This window comes from Pinus tabuliformis, chromosome 2_2 (genome assembly GCF_031772625.1).
Source record: "Pinus tabuliformis cultivar Carrire ecotype Pingquan chromosome 2_2, CPIR1, whole genome shotgun sequence".
NCBI classification, from domain to species: domain Eukaryota; kingdom Viridiplantae; phylum Streptophyta; class Pinopsida; order Pinales; family Pinaceae; genus Pinus; species Pinus tabuliformis.
In genome coordinates, this window is record NC_142300.1 from 557,520,648 (window position 1) to 557,541,269 (window position 20,622).

The window sequence follows — 20,622 nt, forward strand, 5'->3', positions numbered from 1 at the left end:
TCCGGATCATACAACTGAGAACTAAAGGAAACAAAGACTCAAACTAAAGCTAATACATTGGCCTAATTGTCCTCGAACAAAACATAACAAAGGTAATAGAAAACCATCACCATATCATAATCATTCTGAGTGTTTCAAATCTAAGCTTTCAATATAGATAGGATATTTTGAGCCCTCTATTGCTTTCCTTATTGTTGGAGGAATGTCTACATGTTTCTCAATCTTCTCTAGCCTCTAGGCGACCTTGGTATTCTTGTGCATGTGTTCTAGCTAGTGGAGAATGTCCATATGGGCTTCATGCTAGTCCAACAAGGTTCGCCCCCATATAAACCTCATTTACTAGTACAAATCCATATTCTTCATGTACTGGTTGAATCAGGCCCTCATGTGACTTGTGTCCAAGATCCAATTGGCCCATTCAATTCAAACTTCAGTGTCAGAGAGGGAGATCCCATGAGAAGAGGCTTCACCCTCTGCTTAGGAGAGTTCTTCTTGAATATGGGCAAGAGAAAACTTCCTGTAGTAAGAGGAAAAGTCCTCTATAATATGATGCATGCGTGTCTAGCCTTGATGGGGCTCTTTGTCATGGCATGGATGACCAAGATATTGAAGTCATGAACTGGAATGCGTCATACACCATCCGGGAAGACCACTTAAGGTCTGAGAATTACACAAGTTGCAAGGGGTAAGGATAAAAACATGACTAGCATGGGTGTCATCCAAGATAAAATCCATAACCTCCAACTGCCTAACTAGGATGGATAGAAAAATTTCCCAACCCTCGAATCCTTTTTTTTGACCCACGAACTTACATGAGTACCACCAACTACACCTAATTAGCACTAAATTAAAAACCAATCATGAATAAGAGATTGAATCAAGCATTCGGCATGAGAGTTATCAATATATATTGGACAATAGAATCCCAACCACTACAAAACTATCCACCGCCCAATTCTAGACAGATCGTCGATCCTCCGAGAGGACCAAACGAGCATTAAAATATTGCCAAAGCAAGTGAATAGAACCCGTAATAATAGCTTCTAGGGAAATGAACATTCTTTACAATGTTTATATGCATATTAATCAGTCCTATTTCACCTGCGAGGGGCACTACAACCATGTCAACCTCTACCATTTCCATTTTCTTGCTCATTTGGCAGGTCAGATAAGAATCAATGCCTCTTATTTTTTGTTAGAAAGTTTAAAACATATGGCCACTCGAGTTCGAGCCAAGACAAACCGATCTTCACATTTTATTTATCATAAAGCTTTGATAAAGTTATTAATTGAAAATCATCTAAGGAATTTCAAGAGAACGTGGGATAATTTTATATTTTGGGGAGGGTTTCAACCCCTGCCTACTAAATCTAAAAGAGGTAGGAAAAAGGGCACAAAGAGACCCGCAACCGAGCAAACATCTATCTTGGTGATGATAGAGGGTACCAAATCAAAGGATATAGTAATTTTCGTGTCATTTTTCCTGATGGAAATATTAGGCATATTCAAAATGTAATGTGTGTACCCGGAATAAAAAAGACTCTGATCTTTGTTTCTATGATAGCGGATCAAAATCTTAAGGTAGATTTTTTTAAATCTTATTGTGTTATTAGAAATATGTTGGATCGTATAAAGCCAATTGCATTAGTTGTTCGAGTGGGAGGTTTGTACATTGTGAATTTAAGAAGTGCACCACACCAACCTTTAACCTCATCATTTATGACTGCAAAAGATTTATGGCATCAAATATCGACCATATTAATTTCAATGACCTGTTGCTACTTCAAAAATGAGGTATGTTCAATGGCCTCCCTGTTTTAAATAATGTTCGTGTTGATTGCGAAACATGTTCTCTTGTGAAGATACACAGAGATGAGTTTCCTATAGATGTAGATAGAAAGAAGAGAGATATACTAGAGTTGTGCACATTGATTTATGTGGGTCAATGCAGATGAGGTCATTGGGAGTTGCCTATTATTTCTTAATATTTGTTGATGACTGTACGAGATTCACTTGGCTATATTTTACAAGAAAAAAGAGTCATGCTTTTGAATTAAGAAAACAGGAAAATTCATGAAGATTCTTTGCTCGGACCAAGAGGGAGAATACAAGAAGGTTGGTTTCATCAAATATTGTAAAGACCATGGGATACTTTAGCAGTTCATAGTACCCCACACTCAATAAAATGAGGTTGTAGAGAGGAAAAACAGAATCCTTGTGGAATGTGCTCGCAACATGCTAAAAGGTAAGAATCTATCTAATGGATTTTGGACTGAAGCAATAAATACTGCAGTTTATTTGAAGAATAGGAATCCAACAAAAAGGTTTGATTTTAAAACTCCTTTCGAAGCTTTACTAGGTTTTAAGCTTGCAATTAATCATTTAAGATTTTTTGGCTCTAAAGATTTTTCTCATGTTCCAAAGGAGGATAGGAAGAAAATGGATTCAAAGGCCATTAAATGAATTTTTGTTTGGTATTGTATAGAGTTTAAGGCTTATAAATTGTTTAACCCCTCTACTCATATAGCCTTTGCAAGTAGAGATGTAGTATTCCATGAGCAGGTTAATGATGGAAACCATGAAAGTTCCAATGAAGAGTGGCACATGCCTTTGCTTATGGAAGAAAGGAGTGGTGAAACAGGAGACAACCATGAGCAACAAAAACAGCAGCAGAAAAAGGAAGTGGGTGGTACAGATGCAATTGTGAAGCAAAGCCCACCAAGGGATGATCAGAATTGGTTGGAAGTCACTCCAACACTCAGGAGATCAGGTAGGAAAATTCAGTTGCTAGCAAGATATAGGGAGAATGCTTTTATAACTAGTATATTAAATGTTGTTGAACCCTATGGTTATAAAGAAGCTAGTCAATATAGTAAATGGAGGGCAACCATGGAAGAGGAATATGAATCCATACTTAAAAACAAAACCTGGGATCATCTTGAATTACCTAAAGGCAAACAACCCATAGGTTTCAAATGGCTATACAAGCCTAAATTTGAAGCAGATGGGACTATAAACAAATAAAAAGCTAGTCTGGTTGCAAAGGGGTACTCACCGAAAGAAGGTATAGACTATGAGGAAACCTTCACCCCTGCAGCTAAATTAAACACAATCAGAATGTTAATTTCTTTAGCTACCAAACATCATTGGATGATACACCAACTAGATGTGAAATCTACATTTTTAAATGGGGAATTAAAAGAAGAAGTGTATTTAGTGCAACCTTGAAGGATTTGTTAAATTGGGGAAGAACATTTAGTTTGTAAATTGAAGAAAGCATTGTATGTAAAATAGGCACCCAGGTCATGTTATGATAAATTTGATTCATTTTTCATACAACATAGTTATAAAAGAAGCAAGAATGACCCTAATCTGTATATTGTGTTTGACAAAGAGGGGGAAATTGTTTTGATTTCTTTATATGTAGATGATCTTATCATTACAAGAAATTTAGATGAACTCATTAAAGAAATTAAAGAGTAGATGTAACGGGTTTTTGAGATGAAAGACCTTGGAGAGCTACACTATTGTTTGGCTCTTGAAGTCTGGAGGGATTCTAGCCAAAATTTTCTGTCACGGGGTAAGTATGTCATGAATTTACTGAGAAATTTCAGAATGGATCAGTGCAAAGCTGCAACAATGCCTTTACAATAGAATAACAAACTTCATAATGATGATGGTTCTAAAGAGGCAGATGCAACATTGTATAGACAGTTGGTTGGGAGTTTAATCTACTTGACTACAACTAGGCCATATTTTACTTATGCGGGTAGTGTATTGAGCCAATTCATGTCAAAGCCTCTTGAGAGTCATTGGGTTGTAGCGAAAGGTGTCTTAAGGTATCTTCAAGGAACCTTAGACTATGTTATTAAATATACTAATTCGTGTGATGTTAAATTGACAGGTTTTTCAATCTTCGATTAGGCTGGAAATGTAGATGGCATACAATCCATAACAGGCTCTGCATTTAGCATTGGTTCCTAGGTCATTACATGGAACAACAAAAAGAAGAACACATTATCCTTGTCTTCAGCAGAAGCTGAGTATCAAGCAGTCTGTGCAGCAACTTGTGAATCATTTTGGTTGAGGAGACTTCTCCATGATGCTAGATAAGAACAAAAGGTTGCAAAAGTTATCAAATGCGACAACAAGAGCTCTATCAAACTTGAAAATAATCCAGTATTTCATAAAAACACAAAGCACGTTGATACACAGTTTCAATTTGTCAAGGATAAAGTTCAGTCAAAGGAAATACTTATTGAATATTGTAATACATGTGACAATGCTATCGATATTTTCACTAAGCCTCTCGGTAGAATCAAGTTTGAATTATTTAGGGAAGTGTTATGAATACTTGTGAATCCCTTTCTCCATTAAGGGGGAGTGTTGCAGATAATGAAGAAATGTAATTTAGGAGAGAGTCGGTTTACTGGAGCCTTAGATTAGGAATTAGTTCCTACTTCTTAGGTATATGTTCTAACTTCCCTATTGGCATGTTTATTATATATTAATGATTTGTAATGTGATTGATGTAGAGCGTTATGCTGAGACAGTCTCCTGGTGAAGCTCCTCACCTATGAGGAGCCCATTTTGATTAATAAATTTGGTTCTTCAATTCTTAACAATTCAAGCTTTTGAATTTTGGTGTGAAAGAAAAATAAAAATGCATCCAGATATATATTTCTTTGTGGAGTAGCCCTAGCTCTCACGTATGACCACTTCCATCTAGTGAAATAAACTACTAAACAAAATTTAGGTAACGTTCACTAGTTTTGGTGTTTCAACCCTTCTTCGATGTCCTACTGAATTGTTACATGCTCCTCTTGTAAAACACAAGATATGCCTAATGCCACTTGAGTGTGCCATTTGAACGAGCCCTGAGACTATACAGTTGTGTATTTTGCAGATTTTTACAAATCTAAAGGAAACAATCTTCCATGAGTCGGCAACAATGGATGATGATACTTGATACTACCACTACCCCTATTTATTCAAGTACATAGGCGAAAGAGTTGTAAACTATTTCATTGTCAAAAATATAATGAATTGTATACATTTATAGCTACAACTACAAAGTTCTAATACTTACCAGGAATTTCCTTCCTAAAAAGCAGTAGCTCTTCAACTTTTTAGCTCAACATGGTGCTAGTACTTGAAGTGCATTAGGCTCAGTAGCAGTGCCTTCTTTCTCCGATCACTGCTATCTATGGCAGACAAGGAGGCAGGAAAGAAAGAATGCTCGAACAAACTTTTTTAGCTCCCACCCACCCTTGAACAAACTGTCTTGCCTCCCACCCACCGTCGAGCCAAACATGTTCTATAATTACCTCCCATGAACTAACTGACTCAAAATCCTTGACGAGAATGTCTCTCCCTATCGACCAAATCCACCCTTCAGGTATGCCCCTACATGTTCTGGCATGTAGACATTGATATATTGAATTCACTAAGAACTGGCACCATTGAGACATTGCAGCATGGATCGAAATCATTCCTGCATGAACCAGTCATCCAATACAGTTTCCCCTCCTATTAGTAGGCACTTGGGTAGCAGCATGACACCTAACAACATTCTATTTATATTTTTTCATTTAGTGGAAAAGACAAGAAACAAATGGGTCATCCTTATGTCGATTGCAGATTCCCGAAATATATACTGGAATCCGACGGACATGGGCGCCGTTAATTTTTTGACCGCGCCCATGTCGTCGAATTCCCGAATATTCCAGGAATCTGCAATCGACTTAAGCTCACCGAAGAAAATTCACATAAATGAGAAATCCAATAAAAAAGGGGAAATGAACTGTGAAATGCAACCTTTGGGTCTGAAAAGAAACAAATTCAGTTAACCAGCCAAATAATGTGTTTCCCTTTCAAACCTTTAAAAAGAGCAAGCTTAGTTGCTAGACATAATGAATTAGCAGAGAAATGAATAATCCCAAGGTCAGTTTTTGGTTGCTACGTGTTTTTTTCCATTATTCAAGGTGTGAGTTTTCGGTTGCTACATGTATTTTTTAATTATTCAAGGTGTGGTACGTGGCCCTTCACATTGCCCACCCAAACCAACTGTAATATGGCCGTGCTATCTGCTTCTTACGTTGGGTAAAATCAATCTTGGCTAGAAGAGTAGGCGACCCCCGAGCGGATGTCTCGGATCTTGTTGAGGCATAAGTTAATTGCTATTGTGTGCGACTTACAGGCTGTTTCACCTAGCCTAGGTTTATAGTGGCGGCCAGTTGGATTTGATCCCGGGTCTGTTCAAGATAACTCTCACCAATTACTGATTATCCTAGATTAAAATAAAAAATCAATCTTGATCTAGAGGATCTACGCCAAGGATCCTAAATAGGCTATTGATGGTATGCCGTGGGATTTTCCTCCTATCACCGGATATTAATATGGGATCCCAACGTGGTTTCTGTAATATGATATTTTTTTATTATTTTAATTTTAATTTTTTTTAAGTGAAACTTCAATGATTTATTTCATTTCAAATTTTAATAATTCATAGTTAATTATTTCCATGCTTCGAAGGACAATCTCTGCTAGAAACATAGCTAAATCTGACTTAGGATCCATTGCTGCTAATGTTTTTAGCAAATACTAAATATGGCCATGTTTTTTGAAAATACTAAATATGGTCATGGTGTTACCATTTGGCAGAGTCATGTGCTTTATTAATCAACGTATATGTATAGATAATTAGCAGAATCATTGTACAATTGTCATGTACAATAAATACAGCCATAGGAGATATGTGTAGAAAAAGGTTAAATACTAATTTAGTTTATACATAAAAGTGTACTTTTATAAACTTAAAAATATTTATATCTGAAAGTGTACTTTTATAAACTAAAAATATTTTCTTGGTTGAAGGAACATCCTAACTGTGTTTTTAATAAGGATATTAAAGATATTGGAGATAGTGGATGTAGCGTTTCTCAAGAATTTATTCAACAAAATATTCCAAACAATTTATACCAAAAATATATTTGAGAACCCTCAACAAATTAGTCAGGGTCACAAGTAAAATTATTTTACAATCATTGTTTTAACTTTTCTTTTGATTAGTTATTATGTTTTAATGTTCCAAACTAGGAAAAATAGTGCTATGCAAAGCAAACAATAAAAACAACGCCATAAAATTGAAACATTCAGTGCACACCCATAAAAGTCGAGGAATAACCAACAACTGAGCCATTTTATTATAATCTATGAGAAAAGCATAATAATGTGGAAGTGGTGCACCTAGGCTTGCCTCAATGGAAAGCATGATCAAGCCCAGGTGGTAATATGTCAAGCCCAGATGGCACAAATAACTGCTGCAATGATTCCCTGCGCTGCCCTTGTGAAATTGTGTTTTCTGTTGCAAAGATGCTACTAGAAGCCCCACCGTTAGTGCTAAAAAAATGCTGCAAAATTAATGCCAAGCTCCTTGAACAAAACCCAAAAAAAAACCCAGAAAGGGTTTGGACTGATTCCAAACCAAAGTCGAACCCACAAAATGGTGCAAATTCCCGAATTAACTCGCAATTCACCCTGTTATAAGAATTAGGATTTTAGGCCCAAATATCACTCGGAAAATCCTAAAATTTTAACCACGAAATCCTCTCAGAAAACCCAGAAAAACACAGAAATGGTTTTTCCATATTTTTAATTCCAAAAATCGACCCCCAAGAGGCCCTATGTACTCCAAACTACTAAAGCACATGACCTCCAAAGATGCCAACAAGATCCTCCTCCAAGGCCGTGGAAAAGTACAAATTTCCTCCACATATGTTTCCATTGTCTCTCCCGATAAGGATCAACCACAAAAATTGAGTCTCCACCTCCCACATGTGCATAATATTCTCCCTTTGCGTTGGCCCTGGAAGTACAAAACTCACATTGAATAGAAACTCTCTCCTCTAGCTCCAAAACTCACCCAAATGGTAGTCAAACACCCAAGCCTCCTTTCCAAAATTTCTCCCGACCAAATCTCCTTTGAAATATGTCACAATCACAACTCGACATCTCCTCACTGTGTCCTCTAGAAATACACACCACCCTGGAGACGATGGACACAAACGCTGGAAATCACAGTGAAAACCTCCACCAAAATAATGTAGATGAACCTCTCTAGGGTGGCACTTGAAGTCCCCTGAAGAAAGGGTGAGCTCTCCGCTTGAAGAACTCTTGATAAACAACAAGTGACTCGGCTAATAAGCTCAAGCAACCAAAGAGAAATTTGATATGCCAAAAGATGATGAAATTAGGAGAGTTGTCTTCCTTATATAGATTATGTGGAGCACTTTTCCCTCCATTTTCCCTCCATTGTGGGCCCCTCACTTAACCATCAATTTCCCCTCCATGCAAATCAAACTAGGGAATGTGTATTCTCCTAGTGTGGGTGGCCTCCACGTATAACTTAACCACATCAAAATAAATTCTACTAAGCCTAGCCTCCTAATAAAATCGAGTGGGCCCCATCACCTCAAAAATTGGCCCCAAATTGTAGAAATTAATCTTGTTCAAAAATAATTTAGGAAAGAACATTACATACGCTAAGTTTCCTATGTAATATATAAATTACGGATTTTTCACAATCCTTATTAACACCAAATCATGTTCAACAATTAGAAAATGGATTAGTAATGAAATAAAATTATAAAAATATTTTAACTTCAAAATATTGAAGTAATATCTTTTATTATTGTCAGATTAGGAGGTAACTCCTCAAATGTAATCGTATTATTCATTCAGGTTGTTCATTATTATATACAAGAGGGAGTGACTGTTTAGTTCATCTCCCGATGACTCTTCATTTTCTCTATTATTTATTTACACTAATTACAGTTTTTCACCCAATCTCTATGATTAGGTGTCAACATTCCCCCCCTTAATCTAAAGGGATGTTGGTTAGTCCAAGCATCGTTCTGAATATTTCAAGCTTTTCTCTTCCAAGAGGTTTCGTTAAGATGTCTGCAATCTACTCATTAGTGGAGCAAAGGCGAAGATCGATTGTTTTGGCCTCAACATGATGTCGAATGAGATGATATTTTATATTGATGTGATTCGTTCGATCATGGAACTTTGGGTTCTTGGCCAACTTTAGTACCGAGGTATTGTCAATCATGAGTGGAGTCAATTGTGCTTGTTTTACCTACAAATATTCTAGAATTTTCCTCAGCCAAACAATTTATTTTGTTGCCTCAGCTGCTGCCAGATATTTTGCCTCTGTTGTGGAATCTGTTGGAACTGATTTTTGCATGATCTCCAGGAGATAGCTCCAGATCCAAGACTTATAGCATAACATGGAGTAGATACCCAAGTTTCTTTGTCTCCATCGAAGTATGAATCAGAGTATCCAATCAAGCTGAAGTCGCCCACCTGCGTATACTTGATTCCAAAGTCTTGAGTTCCCTTTAATTACTTTTGAACTCTTTTTGCAGTAGACCAATGTCCCTCACAAGGCTTTTACATAAACCTGGAGAGGATTCCAACAGTAAATGAAATGTCTGGTCCGGTAGTAGTTAGGTAGTTGAGACTTCCTACAAGATATCTATACTTTGTTACATCCTCAAATTCTTTTCCTTCAATGGATGTGAGCTTTAAGGTTTATTCCATTGGACTAGTCAGAGGATTTCATTCAGTCATGCCAAACCTGTTCAACAGATCTCCAATGTACTTATTTTTAGAAAGGAATATGGACTTCGGATGTTGAGTTACTTCAATACCAAGATAGTAATGAACAAAACCCAAATCAGTCATTTCAAAACCTTTCCTCAATTCCTTCTTTATGGATGCAATGTAGCTGTCATTGTTCCCTGTCATCAAAAGATCATCTACATATACCACAAGATATACAATTGTTTTTCTAACCTTCTTGACAAAGAAATTTGCATCATCAAGATCATAATGTTTGAAATTGAGTTTAAGAAGATGCTCAATTAGTTTTTCATACCAGGCTCGCGATGCTTGTTTTAGGCCATACAAGGATTTCACAAGTTTTCATACTTTATGTTCATGTCCTTTTACAACAAATCCTTCAGGTTGGGACATAAAAACATTCTCTTTTAGATCTCCATTCAAGAAAGCAGTTTTTACATCCATTTGATGGAATTCCCAACCGTTCTGAGTTGCTCGGGAAAAAAGTGTCTGAATGGTAGCCCATTTTGTTATGGGGGCAAAAGTCTCCTCATAATGTGAAAAGCCTTTTTCCACAAGCCTGGATTTGTGCTTATCAAGTTAGCTATCAACTTTATACTTGTTCTTGTAGACCCACTTGCAGCCAATTGGTTTGGTTCCCAATGGAGGATCAACCAGCTATCAAGTGCCATTCTTTACCAAGGCATCATACTCCTTTTGCATTGCTTCTTTCCATTCATCATGAGAAGAATCTTATTTGAAGGAAGTTGGTTCAAAATCTGTAGACAAATTCAATTCATAATCATAAGAAACATCCATATCAATAGGTGAATCAGATCCATCTACATCACCTCAATTTTGTCGGGTTGAATTTCTAGTTCATGTCTTTCCAACCTCATCAGGATGAACACTTTCAAGTGTCTTTGTAAGCCACTTTGGAGGACCTTTCTGGGATGGTCTGGGCTACTCCGTTGATTGAGTTGGGACTGAATTAAGATTGAGTCTCCAAATTTTGTCAATGACATCACTCAAAGTATCATCCATTGTTGGAGTTTCATGTGGGGTAGAGAGTGTTTTAGAAGAAGATTCCACAGGTTGATCTAGTATAGGAATCCCCCCTTCAATATTTGGAATATGATTATCAAATTCTTCAAATGATTTTCCATTTGTGAATCTATCCAAGCGATCAAGTTGTTGCTCAACAACATTGTGAGTTTTGGATGATTCAAGAAAGATTACATCTCTAGATACAACAAACTTTTTATTAACTTCATCATAGAGACGGTATGATTTGGAGGTGTTTGAATACCCCAGGAAGATACACTCACGACTTCTTGCACTGAGTTTGTTTCTATGTACCTTTGGTTTCAAGGCATAACATGTAGAACCAAAGACCCTGAGATGCTTTACTGAAGGAATGTGCCCATACCACATTTCATGAGTCTCGTTTTTAATAGCATTATATGGACATCTATTCTTTATATATACAGCACATAGAACTGCATCAGCCCAAAACATCATTTTTACATTTTTGAAAAACATCATGGAGCGCACCATATTTAAGATTGTCCTATTCATTCTTTCAGCTACTCCATTTTGTTGGGGATTATAAGGCACATTTGTTTGATGTTTGATCCCATGTTGGCGAAGATAGTTTTCAAATTCATTTGAAGTGTATTATTTTCCATTATTAGTGTGAATAGAGCCAATATGAGATTGTGCATCATTTTCAATCCATGTATGAAAGTTCTTGAATGTTTTAAAAGCATCATATTTGCTCTTCAATAAATAAACCCAACACATTCTGGTGTAGTCATCAATAAATGTCATTATATATTTATTTCCATTTGCATAAGAAACAGGCATTGGACCACATAAGTCTTAATGAATGAGTTCAAGTTTTCTATGTGCTCTGGAATGTGAATCATGAAAATGTCGTTTGCTATGCTTTCCTAGAATGCAAGCATCACATTACTTAAGTTTCCTAGGAATTGTAGGCAAACCAGTGACACCGTTTTTCTTCAACAAATGGAGGTTTTCATAGTTCAAGTGTCCAAATCTAGCATGCCATAATAAACTTAATGGAAATGTACCTTCTTCATAATGAGAATTGTATGAGAAATTTTGTGCACGAGCAGAGGTACCTTATATTTTGAGAAGCATTTCTTCTTCTATCTTTTTCATGACAAGTGAGTTGTATGATGCTTTTCCAACCTCAAGCTTTCCATCAAACATATGAATGGAGTGTCCTTGCTGGTAGATGTGGAACAAGGACAACAAGTTTCTCCTCAGTTGTGGTAGATATAAAACATGATGCAGAAGAAAGTATGGATGACCAGGCAATTTAAGCCTGATTGTACCAAGCCCTTATGGCTTGAGTTTTAATTTGTCTGTAAAGTATACTGCTTCATCAACATTGTCAGTAAATTCTTCAAAAAAATATCTTCTAAAAGTCATGTTGCAAGTTGCTCCTAAATCAAGCAACCAATCATTTTTCCAAGAAGCAAGTGAAGCATTAAATAAGTCTTCATTTACTCCAATATTACGCTGTGCCACAACATAGTGAGCAGATTCAGGTGCTTTACCTTTCTCTTTGTCATTAGTTTTACCTTTGGGTTGGTTTCTTTCATGCTCAATTTTGTCCCAACGCAACTTGCATGTGGATGCATCATGTGATCCATCTCTTTTGCAGCGTATGCAATGAAAATCTGACTTTTCTCCTTGAGAGTGTTTATCCCCCCTTCCTCTGAAATATCTTCCTCTTCCTCTTTGACCACCTCTTCCTCTTGAATAATATTGAGCAAGATTCATCTCTCTATGTACAAGGCACACAGCCTCTTCAGAAGACTGAGGAGTTGTCTTCTTCCCAAAAGCATTCTCTCTTTTAGAAATTTTTTTCACAAGGGAGTCAAAGGTAATATCTTTGAGGTTTCCATTTGCTTGCAATGACTCAAGATAATTTGATTAAGTGGGAGAAAGTGCCTTGAGAAAAGCTATAAGAGGAATGTTCAGTTCAACATTAGTGACTTTGGTATCATGCATAATAGATTTTACTTCTGATGCAAGAGCAAGAGGATCATCATTTTGTAACTCAAGGGTGAACAATTTAATCATGTGTTGAACAACTTCAAGTGCAGAGAATGAGTCATAGAGTTCGTTCAGTTTTTGTAAGGCTTCGAAAGCATTTGAAAATGGAAAAATATGGCGACTCACCTCTTCATTTATTGATGTTGCAATCAATGCATAAGCCTTCCTGTTCTTATTTTCCAAAATGGTGAATTCCTTGTCTGAGGTAGGGTATTCTGGCTCTTTGTCTCTATCTCCAATACACACTCCTTTCCACAGATCATTATAAATGAGAGTGTATTTGAATTTTCGCGACCATTTAGGATATTTCTCCTTCCCGGTGAGAACCACTCCCACAATAGATATCAATGAATGCATTTCAAAAATGTGTACTGTGTAATTAGACTGCTGGTTAACTTTGTAACCAATCAACTATTCTTAAATCCGGTTGTGTATGTGGATTTTCCACCTGAGGGTCCTGCTTATCTAAACAATCACTATCAGTCCCTCATTGACTTCTCCTTTTATCAAGTGCTTCAATCTACACCATTGATCTCACTTCTCCAGATCCAACAGATATCACGTCGTCCAATTACAAACCAACCCAGATGATCTCCACCGTCGATGGGACCCGTCCAATTGAACATCTGTTGTGCAATCTCATAACAGAACCAAAAGGAATTAAAACCCTAGTTCGTAACCTTATCGTGTCCATTTCTAACATTAACCTGCGCCCACATTCGAAAGCGATATGCATTCGATCACCCATTAAACAGATGGTCCGATCACTCTGAACCTTAAACTCCTTTTAATAACCACATCATGTCTGAAATTTAAATTAACTCACATGCATCTTCCAACGCGATCACACGTCAGATCTGACCAGGCTAATCGAACGTATCACATCACCTGCTCGCCAACTAGCTTCGTCAATCAATCCCGCTTGATCCAACAGCTATCACGTATTCTCACGTGAAATATTGCACGATGCTTGACAAGTCGAGAGCACGCGATAAAAGTGGTTTTCTCGTGCTACATGTCGCCTACTAAGGTTAATCGCGTGAAATTTAGGAATACCACTTCCAGCATTTAGGGCGTACGAGATACCGCTTACCACTTGTTGAATACTACTCATGTGCTTAATTCATATTTTAATAAAGACACTTAAGTAAAGGTTTAGCTCTTAAAGTCAGTATCAATGCTTAACACTAATTGACTATGATTTATAAATAAAATGTATGAAGAAAGAAAAATACTTGATAGGACGTCGATACACAGTCATAAGAGAATTTCATTTAGCGCACTCTTGTTTAACACGCTGAAACCAAGAGGGTGATACCATGGAGCAGTTGCCTCACATAACCAGCTGAACGTCTACAGAAGTTGCCATAGAGGGGCAGCAGTTGCGAGAGAGGAGTTACAAAGAAAAGAGGGAAGCCAAAAATGGTGTTGGCTCTGATACCATGTCAGACCAAAAGGTAACTCCTCAAATTTAATCATATTATACATTCAGATTGTTCATTATTGTATACAAGAGGGAGTGACTGTTCAATTCATCTCCCAATGACTCTTCATTTTCTCTATTATTTATTTACACTAATTACAGTTGTTCACCCAATGCCTATGATTAGGTGTCAACAATTATTATAATTTTTTCTTTGAGATATAAAGCAAAATTCATGGTTATATGTTTTCTTTAAGATATAAAGAATGAATGAGTTTATATTTAACTCATAGTTAGAATTATATTTAATTATCTACATGCAATGGACTATAGTAAAGAAATAATTAGAATTATATTTAATTATCTACATGTAGTGGACTATACCGAGGAAATAGTACGTGGGATTAGAATTTTTTACATAGTCAATTGTATGATCATTTATTATCACCACTTACATTGTTAACCATCTATTATCACCAATTACATTGTTGATTACTCACTATCTCTATACTTATATTTAATTTGTTTATCTATTACCATCGTTACTTTATAATTTTTATAAATTTAAATTTAATAATTTTCTTTTAAATGTGCTTGACCACAAAGTCCTTTTATATTCCTTAAAATATGAGCAAATGATTCAGCCTCATTTTATTGAGTTTAGCAAATGAATCAACCTCATTTTAATGAGTTTATCTGACAACTTTCCAATGTCTAGAAAAAGATCATAATACTCAATATAAAGAGATTGAAGGGTGAGGAAAACACCTTTCGCAAAGATACTTCTGATATTTTTGTCGAGGACATTGTTAAGTGTTGCAAGACATATTGAGAACTTAGTCTATGTTGCCAAAATCTAGCAAAAGATCATAATACTCAATATAAAGAGATTGAAAGGTGGGGCAAACACCTTTGGAAAAGATACTTCTGATATTTTTGTGGAGGACATTGTTAAGTGTTGCGGGACATATTGAGAACTTAGTCAACTGAGTTAACAGTGCAACTGATTCTGATAAACATTTCAATTCCTAGCATTTTAATAGCTTCAATTATTTTAAATTTTGAAGGTCACTCAGAAAAAAGCAATCTCTAGTTATTTTCAATTCCTGACATTTTAATAGCTTCAATTATTTTAAGTTTTGGAGTTCACTCAGAGAAAGCAGTCTTTAATAAACAGCTTACTACTTCTAGTACTTCCAAATTAAAAAGGCATTTACCTCCCAAATATAAATTTTCAATCGACCTTTGATTTTCTATTTTGTGTGGCAACCCTTCGATATTTTCACATGAGAGAAGATCTAGGAGTGCGGATATTTATTAAATTAGATATCAATGTGATGAATATAAATTAAATTATGGAAGGAATAGAGGAGTGACTTGAATTTTCTGCACCACTGTAACTCTAAGGCCATCCATGACTATTGGAAAATATATGTATTGTGGTATGATTCAAATTTTATTTCCTATAAAAAAAAATTGAAAGATGTCATGTTAATTGTGTATTTAGTATAAATTAAAAGGGTCATTGGATAGGAACTTTCTTTAGTATACATCAACTAAATTTTTGCAATGTAATTTTCCTATTTAATTTAAGTTATAATTTATTACTATGTTCAAGTTGTTGGGTTCTTATGTTATTATCATGTGAAAGTTGGTTATGTGATAGACTAAATTCAATTGATTCTTAATGCACTTACTAGTGCGCCTTAACATACTTATTAAGATGTTGCTTCAATTAATGAGCTCGCCAAAGTACAATCTTTGAGATGCTAAGCAAGAGATCATAATACTCGATATGAAGAGATTGAAGGGTGAGGCAAACACCTTTCGCAAAGATACTTCTGATATTTTTGTGGAGGACATTGTTAAGTGTTGCAAGAAATATTGAGAACTTAGTCTATGTTGCCAATGTCTAGCAAAAGATCATAATACTAAATATAAAGAGATTGAAGGGTGGGGCAAACACCTTTGGAAAATATACTTCTGATATTTTTCTGGAGGACATTGTTAAGTATTGTAGGACATGTTGAGAACTTAGTCAACTGGGTTAACAGTGAAACTGATTCTGACAAACATTTCAATTCCTGGCATTTTAATAGCTTCAACTATTTTAAGTTTTGAAAGTCACTCAGAAAAAGCAATCTCTAGTGATTTTCAATTCCTGACATCTTAATAGCTTCAATTATTTTATGTTTTGGAGGTCACTTAGAGAAAGCAGACTTTAACAAAGGGCTTACTACTTCCAGTACTTTCAAATTAAAAAGGCATTTACCTCCCAAATATAAATTTTCCACCGACCTTTGATTTTCTATTTGGTGTGTCAACTCTTCAATCTTTTCACATGAGAGAAGATCTAGGAGTGCGAATATTTATTAAATTATAGATGAATGTGCTGATATTTATTAAACTACGGAAGGAATAGAGGAGTGATTTCATTTTTCCACACCACTGTAACTCTAAGGCGATCAATGACTATTGGAAAATTAATGTATTAACAATTTGTTTTCCTATAAAAAAAAATTGAAAGATGTCATGTTAATTGTGTATTTAGTATAAATTAAAAGGGTCATTGGATAGGAACTTTATTTATTATACATCAACTAAATTTTTGCAATGTAATTCTCCTATTTAATTTAAGCTATAATTTATTACTATGTTCAAGTTGATGGGTTCTTATGTTATTAACATGTGCAAGGTAGTTATGTGACAGACTAAATTCAATTTATTCTTAATGCACTTCCTAGTGCACCTTAACATACTTATTAAGATGTTGCTTCAATTAATGAACTCGCCAAAGTATAACCTTTGAGATGTTGAGCAAAAGATCATAATACTTAATATAAAGAGATTGAAAGGTGAGGAAAACACCTTTCGCAAAGATACTTCTAATATTTTTCTGGAGGACATTGTTAACTGTTGCAAGACATATTGAGAACTTAGTCTATGTTGCCAAAATCCAACAAAAGATCATAATACTCAATATAAAGAGATTGAAGGGTGAGGAAAACACCTTTGGCAAAGATACTTCTGATATTTTTCTGCAGGACATTGTTAAGTGTTGCAAGACATATTGAGAACTTAGTCAACTAAGTTAACAGTGCAACTGAATCTGACAAATATTTCAATTCCTGGCATTTTAATAGCTTCAATTATTTTAAGTTTTCAACGTCACTCAGAAAAATAAATCTCTAGCGATTTTCAATTCCTAACATTTTAATAGCTTCAATTATTTTAAGTTTTGGAGGTCACTCAAAGAAAGCAGTTTTTAACAAAGGGCTTACTACTTCGAGTACCTCCAAATTAAAAAGGCATTTACCTCCCAAATATAAATTTTCCACCGCCCCTTGATTTTCTATTTGGTGTGGCAACTCTTCGATATTTTAATATGAGCGAAGATCTAGGACAACAGATATTTATTAAATTATAGATCAATGTGTTGGATATTTATTATATTATGGAAGGAATAGAGGAGTGACTTCATTTTTCTGCACCAGTGTAACTCTAAGGCCATCAATGACTATTAGAAAATATATGTATTGTGGTATGATTCAAATTTGCTTTCCTATAAAAAATAAAATTGAAAGATGTCATCTTAATTGTGCATTTAGTATAAATTAAAAGGGTCATTGGATAGGAACTTTATTTAGTATACATCAACTAAATTTTTGTAATGTAATTTTCCTATTTCATTTAAGCTATAATTTATTACTATGTGCAAGTTGATGGGCTCTTATGTTATTATCATGTGCAAGGTGGTTATGTGACAGAGTAAATTCAATTGATTCTTAATGCACTTACTAATGCACCTTAATATACTTATTAAGATGTTGCTTCAATTAATGAACTCTCCAAAGTAGAATCTTCGAGATGTTGAGTAGTTGTAAATGGTTGGATCAGATTTCAATGGCAATTTGTATATTTGAATTTATATTCATATTTCATTTGCATTAGCGAGGACTTACTGCTTGGAAGCTGATCTTGTTCTATATGAATTTGATAATTAGAAAGTTTAATGCATTGAGTTTTATAGCACTCAACTAGTCTTAGAAGCCACGGTCTTTCTTGAAAACCTTTAAATTTTTTATTGCAAAATAATTGAAATTATAAATGGATTAGATGGATATAAATATATTTTTAAAATCAAGATAATGGTTTATATATAATTTCAATGAAAACCTAAAGAAATACACTTTAATAAATAATATATGATCATGAACGGTTTTAAAAATATTGCTTTATTTAAATTAAAATTTAATTAATTATTTTTAAAATAATGAATTTTGTTTTAAAATGTTATATTAATTAAATTTGGATATAGTCATAAAAATTTTAAATTATTTATCAGTATAGCTCTATATTAATCACAGATCACAGATTTTCTATATATAGAGAGAGATATATAGCTCTATATTAATCACATATTTTCTATATAGAGAGAGAGATTTTTTAGTATGCACTTTTTTTAGAATGTAAAAATTAGTTTCTTTTGCAGATTTAATCTCTCTCTCTCTCTCTCTCTCTCTCTCTCTCTATATATATATATATATATATATATATATATATATATATATATAGATATATATAACTGATATTCATATTACTATGAGAAAAATAATACATATAAAACCAAATGTAACTAATGTAATTGTCATTGGCTGCATAGAGAGTTTTTTAGTACCTCCAGCATATATTAGCATATTTTTATCCTCCAAAAACATCAACAAATTATCCTGATCTACTTAAATAGATAAAAAATTGCTCTTATATAAAATTCCATCTGAGGATAGAAATTCATTAACTAGCCGACTAAAATACTATGTTAATCTGCAAATGAAAAAAACAAAAGAAAACATTCAACGCATATATTGTTGGAAACACAGAGAAAATAAAAACAATAATTAACACACACAAACTATAGGAGTTGTTTCTCTTCTCTATTGACCACATAAAACTTGATTCTTACAATGAACCTGGGGAGGGGTATTTATACTTTTTGGACTAGCTACTCGACCAAAATCACTCAACATACACACACACTCTAAATTCGACTTTTCTCAAAATATAACTTAACTCAAACTCACTGGACTTGACTCAGTTAACTAACTCTCCTAAATTTAGCCAACTCTAATATCTGGGAAAAATTACAATTTCTAACACATATATAACTTTAAACAGAATTTAAACTTTTACACCTTTGATTTACATAAATGTAAAAAATGTCAGTTGTTATCATATCCTTAGTCGTAAACTCTCTTCAATTTCAAAATAACATTATTCTAAAGTTCACTAATTGATCCAAACCGTGTAAATATATCCATCAACTCATTCACACTCTCCAACAACATTGTTATTCAATATATCCATCAACTCATTCACACTCTCCAACATCATTGCTATTCACTGAACACCTAATAATATCACCATCACTACCAAGGATGTAAAAGCCTAAATAAACTCCACAATGAAAGATCACAATGAAAGATCGTCATATTAATGATAAAATTATTTATGTATATATGTGTAATCTAGGTATGAGACATTTGTGTCTTGGTAACTTATTAACCGTAAAAACAAAATGTAAAACTAATTACATAATATATAATATACAATAACAATCCCGAAGGATTAGTTAACATTCCCCCCTTAATCCAAAAGGACATCTGACATGTCGAGTAACATTATGAACTTTTCAAACTTTTCACATCCCAGTGGCTTTGTAAATATGTGTGTGATCTGGTATGAAGTAGGACAATGTGTCAGATGAATAACTTTGGCCTCTACATAATGTTAAATCAAGTGATATTTGGTGTTAATATGCTTGCTTTGATTATGAAACTTTGGATTCCTGGCCAACTGAATTGCAGAAGAGTTGTCGACGAGTAGTGGAGTTGAAGCCTTTTATTTCTCATGCAATTCTTCAAGTATTTTGCAAATCCAAATGATTTATTTTGTAGCTTGAGATGGTGCAACATATTCGGCTTCGGTAGTAGAATCAGTGGAAACAGATTGCTTGCATGATCTCCAACTGATGGTTGTTGATCCAAGACCCATCAAATAACTAGAAGTAGAGACTCCATTCTCCTTATCTCCATCAAAATCATAATCTGAATAGCCGGTGAGATGGAAATATACAACTTTGGAATATTTGATGGCATATATTCAAGTGTCTTTCAAATACTTGGGCGTTTGTTTTACTACATTCCAATGAGCTTCACATAGCTTATGCATGAACATGGAAAGTATCCCTACAACAAAATCTATGTCAGGTCGAGCAGTAGTTAGAAAATTCAAACTTCCAACAAGTTGCATGTACTTTGTTGGATCTTCAAACATACTTCCTTCAGTGGAAGTAAGCTTCAAATTCTTCTCCATAGGAGTAGCGACAGGACTACAATCTGGCATCCCAAATCTGTCCAATAGTTTTCCAATATATTTTTTCTGATAAATGAAAATATATTTGGGTTTCTGATCAACTTCAATCCTTA